The 12,864-nt window shown below is 37.3% G+C and overlaps 1 long non-coding RNA gene across 2 annotated transcripts in view; it reads right to left on the bottom strand.

Moving 5' to 3' along the window:
* Nucleotides 1-12,864, bottom strand: part of LOC310721144 — an 82,298-nt gene that overhangs the window by 61,306 nt on the left and 8,128 nt on the right. The window lies entirely within an intron of this gene.

The following is a 12,864-nucleotide window of genomic DNA, read 5'->3' as shown; positions in this document are numbered from 1 at the left end:
AATGACAAAAATCCAGATTAAATTACATACCAAATATTAGTAATATCACGTTTGCTAACTACTAGTATGCCCACAACAGGGAAAGATATTACAAACAGGCAATACACTTGTAGTTGTAGTTGTAGTTTAGATAACTCATAGAACTTGACTAAAATTAGCTTGCACATCTAGTGTAACCTAGCTTGCTAGCATGCTAGATATCATAATCAGCCCACCAAAAAAATATAGAACCAATTTAAAGTTAAACTTTATATCTGTGCTTTTAAACAAGCTTAGTGAAATCAGCTTATTAAATCCAGAATAAAACAGACAGAACAGATATTTAACTTAACAAAAATAGATGAAAAATGTATAATTTATATTTTAGTCACTTTATAGACACTTTTAAATAAAATAGCTATTTATCATAGCATGCCTATTGCCTCTCTTTAGTCATTTATTGCAAAAAAATCTATTTCTAATTCATATTTATACACTGTAATATAATATGACCTGACAGATTAGCTAGTTATCATGCTAGATCCAAAGAGCTAATCATAAATAAAAACTCTAAATTTTTTAAGCTGATACAAGTAGTCCAGTAGTTCGGCTTTTAAAACAATAATTCCGGAAATTCTCCAATCCAAACTCCTAAAGATCACTATACCCTCTGCCATTTGTCAGTTGATCACCAGTTTCCTGACAGCAAACAACAGGTAAGACTGGGTGGGGTTACCTCCAGTATTCAGACAGTCAGAACTGGCGCTCTTAAGAGATGTGTCCTTATTCCCACTGCTATTCTTCCTCTATACTAACGACTGCACATCAAGTGGCCCAACTGTTAAACTCCTGAAATTTGCAGATGATACTACACTCGTTGGACTCATTCAAAATAGCAATGAGTCTGCATTTCAGCAGGAGGTGAAGCAGCTGGTGCTATGGTGAAATCAGAACAACCTAGAGCTAAACACGCTCAAAACTGTGGAGATGATAGTGGACTTTAGGAAACAGCCCTCAACACTACTCCCCTTTACAATATTCAACAGCCCTGTGTCATCTGTGGAGACCTTCAAGTTTCTACCTTTTCGGAAGACCTAAAATGGAGGTCTAACATAAACTCTATTCAAAAAAATTCCCAGCAGATGATGTCCTTTCTACGCAAATTAAGGAAGAAAGTATGGTCTGCCACAGGAGCTGTTGAAACAGTTCTAATCTGCAGTCATTGAATTTGTCCTGTGCACATCCATCAGCATCTGGTTTAAAACAGTTAAAACAGCAGATAAAATCATTGGCGCTCCGCTGCCTCTAGGACTTGCAGCATGCCCAGGGAGTCCCAGGAAATGGGCAGGAAAAATTACTACTGTGACCCTTCGCACCCTGCAGACAAGCTCTTTCAACTCCTCCCTTCTGGCAGGCGCTACAGAACTTTGTTCACCAAAACTGCCAGACATACAGTAGGAACAGTTTCTTTCCTCAGGCAATCACCTTCATTAATAACTGACCTTAATTATATGCCTGGCTTCACATCTATAAGTACTACATCATCAGAACAGTCAGTCATCACATCATCCATATATGTTAGACACACTATTGCTGCTGTATATTTTGCTAAAGTTCTGAAGTAACCTCTTTATCTTATGTGACACAGTACTGCTATTTGCACTACCATGCACTCTCACACTTTATGGACATTACTGATATGTCATATACTCTGTATATTTTTTTCTATATAATACTCGTATTGTCTGTATTGTCTCGTATTGTTTGTATTGTCTTGTATAGTCTAAGCTAAACATATAGAATTATTTATGTCCGTAATTTTGTCACCAACACCTTGAACCAAATTCCAGGCCAATAAACCTGATTCTAATTCTGACAGCATGTTGTGAATGTAAATTTTATATCCGCATAACTAATGTTGCTTGCTGATGTCCTCTCAAAGTATTGCAACATACTAGCTCATTTTGAAAAACAAAATTTGTTGACTTTATATTACATTGTCATGATTACATTTAGCTAGCTTTCATAACATGACTTGACAGGAAGTACATAACACACAGTTTACTGACTAAGTTAGTCACATTGTCTAGCATAAAATGTATAAAATATCTAGCATTTTTTTTTTTATCTAAGCAGATAAGCTAGAAAAAGCTTTACAGCTGCACAGAATGTATTTATGATTATAGATTTGAGGAAGAACCTAAGGAACTGAGCACCCCACACTATACTCCTCGCTCTCTCCACCTAGTGCCACATGCTAGCTGGTAGGGGGTATGTGACTGGAAGAAGGTGACAGCTGGGCATTTTAAGGACATTTCAGAGAAGTATTTTGGCCCAAATCCATCAACATTGGATAGAAGCGTGAAATAAAACGACCTTCCAAAAACACTGCGTCCAGCCAGAGCCGGATTTTAATTGGCAGTAGTGGATACAGACACAGCAACACCAAGCTAACACCTCCAACCTCCAATACACCCTTCTACACAAGACCACACACAACTTCTGCAGGTCTCAAACACACACTTACATCACACACACACACACACACACACACACACACACACACACACACACACACACACACACACACACACACACATATGAAATGTGTGTCATTTTTCTCTTTGATTCAAACTTATAAATGCAATTTTTATGCTTCTCTAAAACCCAAACTCCTTCCTACAGGATACAAAACAATATTCGCTTACATCAACAATTCAGATGAGTGATATATGACTGGATTAGTCAAACTAATCCAGTCTGTTTAAGGATAAGCTGATATAAACTAAATGAGGAAGTTTCCCCAAATGAAGACTTATACTTTTTGAGGTAAAGTTCTTTTATTTTCTCTGATAACTCTCTGATTATTTTTCACAGATAACTAGTTAATTTTAATGCCCTTCTCTGCTCTTTATTTCATCTGGGGGTTTTGCAAACTTTAACATACATTCCAGTAACCTAGCAGCATAGAGATACTTTCAAAGCTCTACTCAAATATATAGATTTTTTACAGATCCCTTAAAATAAGTGCCAAGTCATTAAACAGACTTCTACATGAACAGGTTTCGTCTTAGATATCAGAAGTTTCTTCTTAGAAGTTCTACAATTCATATAACAGAAAGTATATCAAAATGCCTTGTACATGCACAGTACATGAAAAAAAGTTAGTACAAAATATATGAAAGTGTGAGCAGTTTACTTCCACCAAAGATAATTTATTCCATGTCATCTAACATCTCATCAAACTGCTTTTAGTAAGATGTCTCAAGATATTAATTATTTACATTAAATTGTCTTAAGAAGAATCTTTGAACTTTACTTGTACATTTGCATTGACTCCACAAAATGACATTCATTAGGAAAAACATACAAAATGTTTATTGATTATCTCAGAGTAGTGTGCCAAACATATCCACAAAAATTAGGCTAATTAGTATAGAGTAGTTAAGTACATTTTAATAATAGACACATTTTCAGCGATTAAATTCAGTTTGATGCTAGTTGGATTATTTCCAATAAAAATACACACCACACAAGAATTTGTGGTTCCCTTTCAGGAACTCGAGCCCAATAAGCAAGTCGTGACGTCATTGGCGGGCGACGTCGCGTAAACCAGGAAGCTACAAAATGAGTGCGCGATGGTAGAGACATTAACTTCTTTCTGTTCAGGTGAGCGCTTTGTGTGCGAATCTGTGCAGCTTTGAGCTTTAAAGGCAAGCCGAATGGTCACGGACCTCGCTGGCCGACCTAGCAGAAGGCATGGAGACGGATGAGGCCTCTCCAGCCTCTCCTGCTGAGCCCAGGGAAAGCACTCGCTTCGGCGGTTCCAGCGCATGTAATGCGGAGCTCCGTATTTCTTCCTCCTGTGCTGTTCGAGGAGCTCCTGAAGGTAGTGACACAGGCCGTCACTAGATGAAGCTGGATGAGCAGCCCTGACAATCAGAGACCAATCCTCGACACCACCAGGAGGCCAGACTGTTAGCTCTTCCACAAGATGTGCCTCAGAGCGCAGTGTCCCTCCACTGGGTGACTCCTTCCATCCCCATTGGGGATAGAGGGGACCCGGGCCTGCTCAGGAAGCATTCACGTCTGCAGGAGATCTCCCCAGCTGTTCTGAGAGGGTCAGAAGCCAGCCTCGAGAGACTTCCAAGCAGATGGAAGGGCCAGGCTGTTAACTTTTTGACTAATTGCTCTAGCCACTCTGGCAGGGTCAGACACCAGTCTTAAGAGTCTAGTTCCAATAAGAGATTTCTTGGCAGCTTGGGAAGGCCTGCCAGACATATCTCGGTGGGTCCTGCACACAGTACAGAGGGGCTACCTGATTCAAAACGGGTCCTTTCCTCCCCAGTTCAACGGTCCTGGAACAGGACGTGTGCACCCTTCTAAGGAAAGGGGCCATCGAGGTGGTTTCTTCCTTAGTCAGAGAGTCAGGAAGGATGGCGGAATGCGGCCAATCCTAGATCTGCGCTCCTTGAACCGCTCACTCGTGAGGCTCAGGTTCAGGATGCTAACTCTCAGGGAGATCGTGTCTCAGATCAAGTCCGAGGACTGGTTTGTCACAATAGATCTAAGGGACGCCTATTTCCACATAGCCATTCTTCCTGAGGTTTGTTTTGAGGGGCAAAGCTTACCAATATCGAGTCGGTGGTAAAAGTCACAACTCTCATGGCACATAAACTGCCTGCAGATGATGGCCGTGTTCTTGGCACTGGAACACTTCCTCTGAGAGACCTAAGAGGTCACCATGTGTCGGTCCGTATGGACAACACATACATCAACCAGCAGGGGGGCCTCCGGGTCTTGCCCCCTGTACTGGCTGGCATGGCAGAACCTCCTATGGTCCCAGGGGAAACTCCTCTCATTGAGAGCATTTTACATCCAGGGCCAGTTGAAATGGAGAGCAGACGCCCTTTCGAGGCAAGGGCCTGGGGAATGGAGGCTCCACCCCGAGGTGGTGGAGCAGATATGGCAGAGATATTACAGAGCCCAGGTGGATCTGTTTGCGACTCAGGAGACTTCACACTGTCCCCTCTGGTTCTCTCTTTCTCACCCAGCCTGCGGCTGGACGCCATGGTGCAGACGTATTAGAAACTATCCTCCATTCCAGAGCTCCCTACATGAGGAGGTTGTATGTCGCTAAATGGCATCTTTTCACCACATGGTGTAAGAACCACCAGTTGGACCCAGAACTCTGGTTCAGTTCTGGAGTTCTTGCAGAAACGGTTTGCCACAAGATTGACTCCGTCAACCCTGAAGGTTTACGTGTCCACTATCGCGGCTTATTGTACCCCACCAGCGGGGCAGTCACTGGGAAAAATATCCCCCCATTACACGTTTTCTATGTGGCACCCGGAGGCTGAGGGCCGGGATACAACCCAGGGTGCCTGTGTGGGACTTGGCCGTTGTGCTGGCGGCTCTATCTGAGCCCACCTTTGAGCCCTTGGCTGAGGTGGCCCTTAAGTATCTGTTGGTTAAGACCGCCTTTCTTCTGGCAATTTCCTTCCTTGGGAGGGTCGGGGACCTACAGGGTCTTTCCGTGACCCCGTCTCTCCTGGAGTTTGCCCCTAGCATGGCCAGCGCTTTTCTCTACCCTAAATCGGTGTATGTGCATATGGTGCCTGCAGCTCCTTCACAACCTGTCGTTTTGCAGGCATTCTGCCCACCTCCTTTCCTAGCCCTTAACCAGGAAAAGCAAAATCGACTGTGTGAGTCCTGTAGTCTTCCCCACTCCTTTCGATTTCAAGGCTCATTTATGATGAGTATAGCGGCCTCTACAGCCTGGTCCGTTGGAGTTTCACTCCAGGACATTGTAACGCTGCGGGCTGGTCCACCCCGCTGACCTTTTTTTAAGTTCTATGACCTCGACATCAGAGCCACTTTCGGCTCCTCTGTCCTGCATACCGGTTGTGCTTAGACAGACTAGGCAGAGACTGGTCAGTATGGCGTGATTGGACACTCGTTCCCAAGGCATTTTCAACGCAGCTCGTGTTCCTGAAAGGGAACATCACTAGGTTACATATGTAACCTTAGTTTCCTGAGGGAACAAGAGCTGCATCAATGGGCCATACTAACTGCATCCCTGCAGTGCTTACCTACTTTTTTTTTAAAAGCTAATGTCGCTACCATCGCTCACCCATTTTGTAGTATTCCCAAATCATTTTTGACACAGCTCTTGTTGCCCCAGGGAACTAGGGTTACATACATCACCTAATTAATAAAAAATAATAATAATAAATTATATATATATATATATATATATATATATATATATATATATATATATATATATAATTTTTTTTAATTAATTACAGTTTATAATATATATATTTGGCTACTTATAGAAGATATTGGTTATTGGATGTACTATAGCATTCAGTAGCTGAATCCACTTTTTCTTCAGGTAGAGACTCATATTAATATGTTGTTAGTGAAAACGTTCCTGAACATTCAGTCCCGCTGTGGAATCCCACAAATTTTAAGATAATCTGCAACTTGCTGTTAGGTTCCAAATAAGAACCCACAAATTTTCAGAGCCGCAAGCTCCAAACCGCGAATTATTGATTTATATATGTATATATATATATATATATATATATATATATATATATATATATACATACACACACACACACACACACATGTATATACATATACGGTATACATAGAGAGAGAGAGGTGTGTGTGTGTGTGTGTGTGTGTGTGTGTGTGTGTGTGTGTGTGTGTGTGTGTGTGTGTGTGTGTGTGTGTGTGTGTGTGTGTGTGTGATTAAAGAGCAGCCATAACACCATAAAGAGTCTGCACTAATCTCTTCTAATCTATAAACATTTTAAACAAATGTAAAAAGATTATTAGATTAAAATTCTTATAAAGAAGTATTGAAATGCACAACTGTTTTGTTCTAGCCTGTTCTAACCTGCTGCCCTTCCACAGCCGTGAAGTTCCTGATGTTTTCTGATAAAAGCTGAGCTGAACCATTACTGAAAGATAAGTGCAAACCTCACTCAGGTTACCTATGCAAACCTCTTGCTGGGACTGGGAGACTGATGGCTCATTTACTGAGACCAACAGTTACATAGGCCACACCCCCTTTTCAGGTACCAACAGGGTTTTTTTTGTTAAGTGAAATATATTTAGAGTAATTGAAATATTAAAAAAAATGATCAATAATAGTACTATTGTGAAGCAGAACAATAAAATATTACAACCTATCTAATTGTAAATTCCCTGTTAGTTTTCATTGCATAAAAGCAAAATTTATAAAAACTCATTTTAAACCCTGCAGTGTTGCTCAGGCAGGTGGCTAATTAAAACTACAGCTATAAATGTTTTGATCCCAGCGTTAATGCAAGAACAATTTGTCACTTCATCAAGCTGCTTTCATTTACTCTGTGCTATTAAAATAAATGAGTAATAAAATGTTAGAGAAATTAATTAAACTACTGGTTACCACCTGAAGCAATTGTTTGTGTTCATTGTTTCATAGTTAAGCACCGCAGCAGGAACTATACTGTAGATCTTAAATATCAGCAATTCATTCCTAAGTAAATTACACATTTTACAAAATATTTACAAATACTTTCTTTACAAGATATTACTGATATCTGTAAAGTCATTTCACACTACTGAACTGACAGAATGGATTAAAGAATGGATAACTGGATTGCACACAAAATAGTTAAGTGGGTGAAACATGAAAACATTTATGAATGGTACTTACTGGATAGATGAACAGGTAGATTATTAAATAATGAGATGGGTGAATGAAGAAGTAGATGGAAGATGAGATGAGTAGGTGTGTGGAATAAATGAATGAATAAATGAATGAATGAATGAATGAATGGTTGGTTGGTTGCGTGGCTGGATGAATGAAATATTGGATGGAACAATTACTTAAATAGTGTCAGTAAATGGATGTTAATCAGATGAGCTGATAGGTAGATGAATGGACATACAGATGAGGGGTGGGTTAAATGAAAGGACAGGTAGTAATTTAGATAAATAGTTATTGGATGAATAGATGGATGTATAGTGAATTAATTAAGAGATTGGTCAAAATAATTAATTAATTAGATGAAATATTTCATTGATTTTTACACACACAAACAGTTTCTGGAAATTTATTGTACAATAAAATGTACGGCAATTTAGAATATTACATAATGTACAAAGTAACGTACAATATACATAACGTATCATATATGGACAATACAATTATCACGTCATGTACCATATAATGGGAGATATGGACAATATAATCTAGCATACCAGATGTACCACATAAAATACAACATCATTTGCAATTTAATATCAATAATCTACAACAATGTAAGGTAATGTCAAAACGTTCAATACAATGTACTATATAACATGATAATTTACAATATAATACATGATGTTAAAAAAACAATACAATGCATGATGTAACATATGACATACAGTATAATGTACTACATAACTTACATTATGGATGACGTATGCAATGAAGTAACAGACATTGTCTCAAAGCAGCTTTACAGAATTTTAAGAGTTAAGGTGAATGGTGTGCATTTATCCCTGATGAGCAGCTGTGGCGACTGTGGCTGTGAAGGAACAAGGAAGGAAGTATTTGTATACTAAAACTTAATTCACTAGCGTTATGAAGAAGCCAGTAGCCATGTAGGCTTCCGACATGACATGACCTTTTCCTCTGAGCATTATTAATATACACTGCGTGTAAGAAAGGTTAATGAGCAAATTAACACAGTACAGGTGCATCAGGTCCAGTGCAACGATTCGCACGTGAACACGTAATGATGCTAAGCAAATATCAATGCTATATAATAAAGCACAAACTTCTCAATGCTGTTATTAACCTTATTAAGCTATTTCATCAAGACAGTAGTTGTTCTGATTGACAGCAAATCACAGCTTTATATTATTGGATTTGCTTTAATAGAGAATATTATTGTTTCTATAGAAACGGCTCATTCATCAGAATCCATGCTTTTTACCTTATGTATGGCATAAATGTGAATTGGTGTAATATCTCTAAAATGAAGACAGTCAAGTCAAACTCCAGTCCTTCCTTTCATGGCTTTGAGCCCAATATCTGTCCAAAAGTCAGCCTTTTCTTCCTGCAGATATTTTGCTTGCCTTTAAAGATGTTCAAGAAGTTTAAAAATGGCATAATATATAACAAAAAAAAATAAATAAAAAGGTGTAGCTTTACTGTGCCATGGTGCTAAACCCCTGAGGAGATAAACTTTAAAAACCCTTTTAAAATCCTGTCTCCTCTGAATCTTTGTTAATAAACTAAAGAAAGGTCTTAGAGACTATTTTTCCACCTTGCTGTAGTCGGAAATTGGGTCTGTGCATTACTAGCCTCTATACCTTATATTTTAAATGTTTATTTAATTTAAAAATGGGAGATAGATTAAACGCAGATTAATGGCATGAGGTGCAGGAAAAAGCCGAGTTAGATACCCTGAAATGGGATTACAGTGTAAAAGTCTGAGCCAAGAAGGAAGCGTATGGAGCGTCTACAGGAGCAGCAGGAGCAACATGCTGAGATGGGATGTGTGTGTATGTGTGTGTAGGTGTGAAGCTGGAGATTTGCCCAGACGTTAGGTGTGAAACAGATGTAACTTCTAAAAAAAATATATATATATATATATATATATATATATATATATATATATATATATATATATATATATATATATATATATATATATATATATGAATAATACAAAAAAACGGTAACCAGAAGAATTATGAAGTATTCTCGTGTCCTATTTTTTATTCACAAAAAATCTAGAATACTAGCTTATTTTTACATACCATTTATTGAAAAAATATATTAACTGACCAAACCATTTTATTAAAAAGAGATTACATTCCGTTTGATGTTATTAAAAGATAAAATAAAATTAAAATTAAAAACAGTGAGAAACAGTAGTCGCTATATAAAGCTAAATAATTAGCACATATTAAATATCGCAATAGATTAGTGTGATGGTGTAGATGTCGGATTATAGTGTTGAACTCCCCAATATGTAGCTAACTTTTGCAATTCTCCAGCTGTAATTTTTGGAGATATTTTGGCTACTCAATCCATCCTCTTTACAGAGTGCTAAGAGAATATAGACACATGTCCTCTTTAAATTCATAACATCCATTCCAGTTGACTAGAATCTTTTAATTATTGCCCTGAGGACAGAAAATTACATTTTCAAAGCTTTTGGAAATTTCTTATTGCCACTTCCATTTTTTCACGAAGTTCAACAACCTTATGACACACATAACAGCTATGTTCCTTACCCATTGTAAGGATTGACTAAGGGAATTTGGCTTATGTGCTACCTCATGTAAACACCCCTGTAAAACAGGATGTCATGGTTAAACAACTTACTGATCGTAGTCACCCAGGAATATTAAAATGTAAAATATCAATGGGAATGTATACGTTTACAGCATTTGGCAGACAGCTTTATCTAAAACGACTTACAAAATTGCTTTGAAGTCTCTATTAATAAGTAAAATTTAATACTGCTTCATTAGAACACAGACAAAAAATATAATCAGTCTAAAATTTTGTTCAGAGTGAAAACATCCAGAAGCAAGGATTATTTGCTTTGCTAATTTAAGTGTTGCTAAAAAAAAAAAAATTATATATATATATATATATATATATATATATATATATATATATATATATATATATATATATATTACATATATATATATATATATATATATATATATATATATATATATATATATATATATATATATATATATATTACTTTAAATATATTTCACTTATGGATTAATCAAGGTGAAAACTTTTTGTTTTGCTTGTGTTTGCAGTTGTTTGCTATAAATGAGATCAGCCTAACTGTGAAAAAAAAAAAAAAAGTTTAAACAATAGACAAAATTGTTAATCGGCCACTTTTTTGCGTATAATTCAGTGCCAATATTGGTGGAGGGCATTGTATCTAACTGGATGTCGTACATTGATACTACACACTGATCATATGCGACGTGTTAATGGCCTGAACACCTGAGATCGTCTCCTCAGTCATAGATAATTCACCAAACAGCTCATTGGCTTTGTCCTCTGATTCATGGGCCATTTTTATGGATTCACCCTCAGGGCTATGTTCAAACACATTAACCACAAAATCTCCATCAGATCCGAAGAAGCTGCAAAGGAGGGCAAAGTAGGAGGTGAAGTTATGAGGAGGGGAGAAACTTGGAACCATGGGGTGGAGACAAGCCACGGGATCGTTGGACTCGGTCATGGAGTTGCAGATAAAACTCATCTATCTGACTCTAGGACACGGGAATGAGGGGTCTTAAGAGGAACGGGACACTCAAGAAGGATGTAATGCAGTTGGGTAATGAGGCAAAGCACTGAAAGAAGATGGTGCAGGAACAGAAAGTTCTGCACAGTTGACTCAGGGTTGTCTAGTGAGCTCAGTGTACACTGAAACTGAATTGAACTGATTAACAAAATGCTCATGTGTGTGGAGGTTGGGTTTTTTTCGAACTGAGGAAAAACATTTATGTTTCCTGATATCTTAAGGACAGAGGAGTTTATTTCCAGTTTCTCACCAATAAGGGGAGCAATATTCCTGTTTATGTAACGTACTAATCTTACATACAAATGTTTGTTGCTATGATCCCAAATCATCTAAAACTGAAATGTATCCATGATTGGGAATATATTTAGGAACAAATTCATCCAAAGTATATGTTGAACTGTTGAGCTAATCTAAAATAGTAAATCGATTTAAATACAACAAACTCATGAACTAATGTTCTGATTAGACAGACAGGGTCAAATGACCTTTGACCTTGCAATTAAAAAACCCAGAGCCACTTTGCAGCTTTAAATTTTAGCTCGCAAGGTTAATCATGCGTATGATTGGAGCAATCCAAGTTCTCACCCACCCAATTTCACTTACGTCACAGAGCATTGCATCGGACATTGTAATCATTTGACTTTAAGACCAAATGTCATCAAATGACTGAGTGTTTCAGTCTCGTTTACACACTTTTACTACATACTACATTTTACTACATACTTTTTTGGCATTTTATTTATTCACATGCGTAGCAAAAACAAAAATCTAATCAAATAACCAACTAAACACCACACATTTGCAAAACAAAACAAAAAACTATCTAAAAATTAAAGAAATGCATCTGTAATGTGAATGTAATTAGGGACAGGACTAAACATTTTATGTCAAATCTTATTAAGGTGTATGGAAACCTAGATCTTTGGTTTATAATTAAAGCAAACTTAAGGTTGTCACTTAAATTTGAGAAAAAATATTTCAAATTACACAATGTTTGTTTGCATTTCTGCTTTACTTAGTATGGTTTGCAAAGGACATTTTATTCACATTAACATTAGCACATATTTCAGGAAACATGCTTTACCTTGATAGGACACAATGTTATTCTAAAATGGGCCCTAAATTATATTTTAAATAAATGCAAACCAATTACCCTCTAAAAAAGTGTTCGTATTTTAAAAGTAATTGATCTCTTTTTACAGAAACCTCCAGACCATATCCAAGTTTGCTCCGGTGTAAAATTGATACTCCACCCATCACCATGGAAACAACAAATGAGTTTTGGTTCAGACATTTTTTTACACATTTGGGAAATGCAGTTCAGCTGAATTTAATTTGAGATAATTCATCACATTAAAAAATATTATAGTCATCATATCACATCAGATATCACAGTCATCAGTTCTACATCAAAATACAACTTTCTGGTTCTTTTTATTAGAAGATTCCAGTTGTAGATATAAATAATAAGCATCTAACTCAGAAGTGAATCGGCATTAAACAGCATCTAAGCCTCAATAGGAAGTACAGAATCAATAAT

The sequence above is a fragment of the Silurus aristotelis genome (genome assembly GCF_946808225.1).
Source record: "Silurus aristotelis genome assembly, chromosome: 1".
In the NCBI taxonomy this organism is placed as follows: Eukaryota; Metazoa; Chordata; class Actinopteri; order Siluriformes; family Siluridae; genus Silurus; species Silurus aristotelis.
Note: the sequence above shows the minus strand (reverse complement) of the source record. Positions and strands in the feature narration are given on the sequence as shown.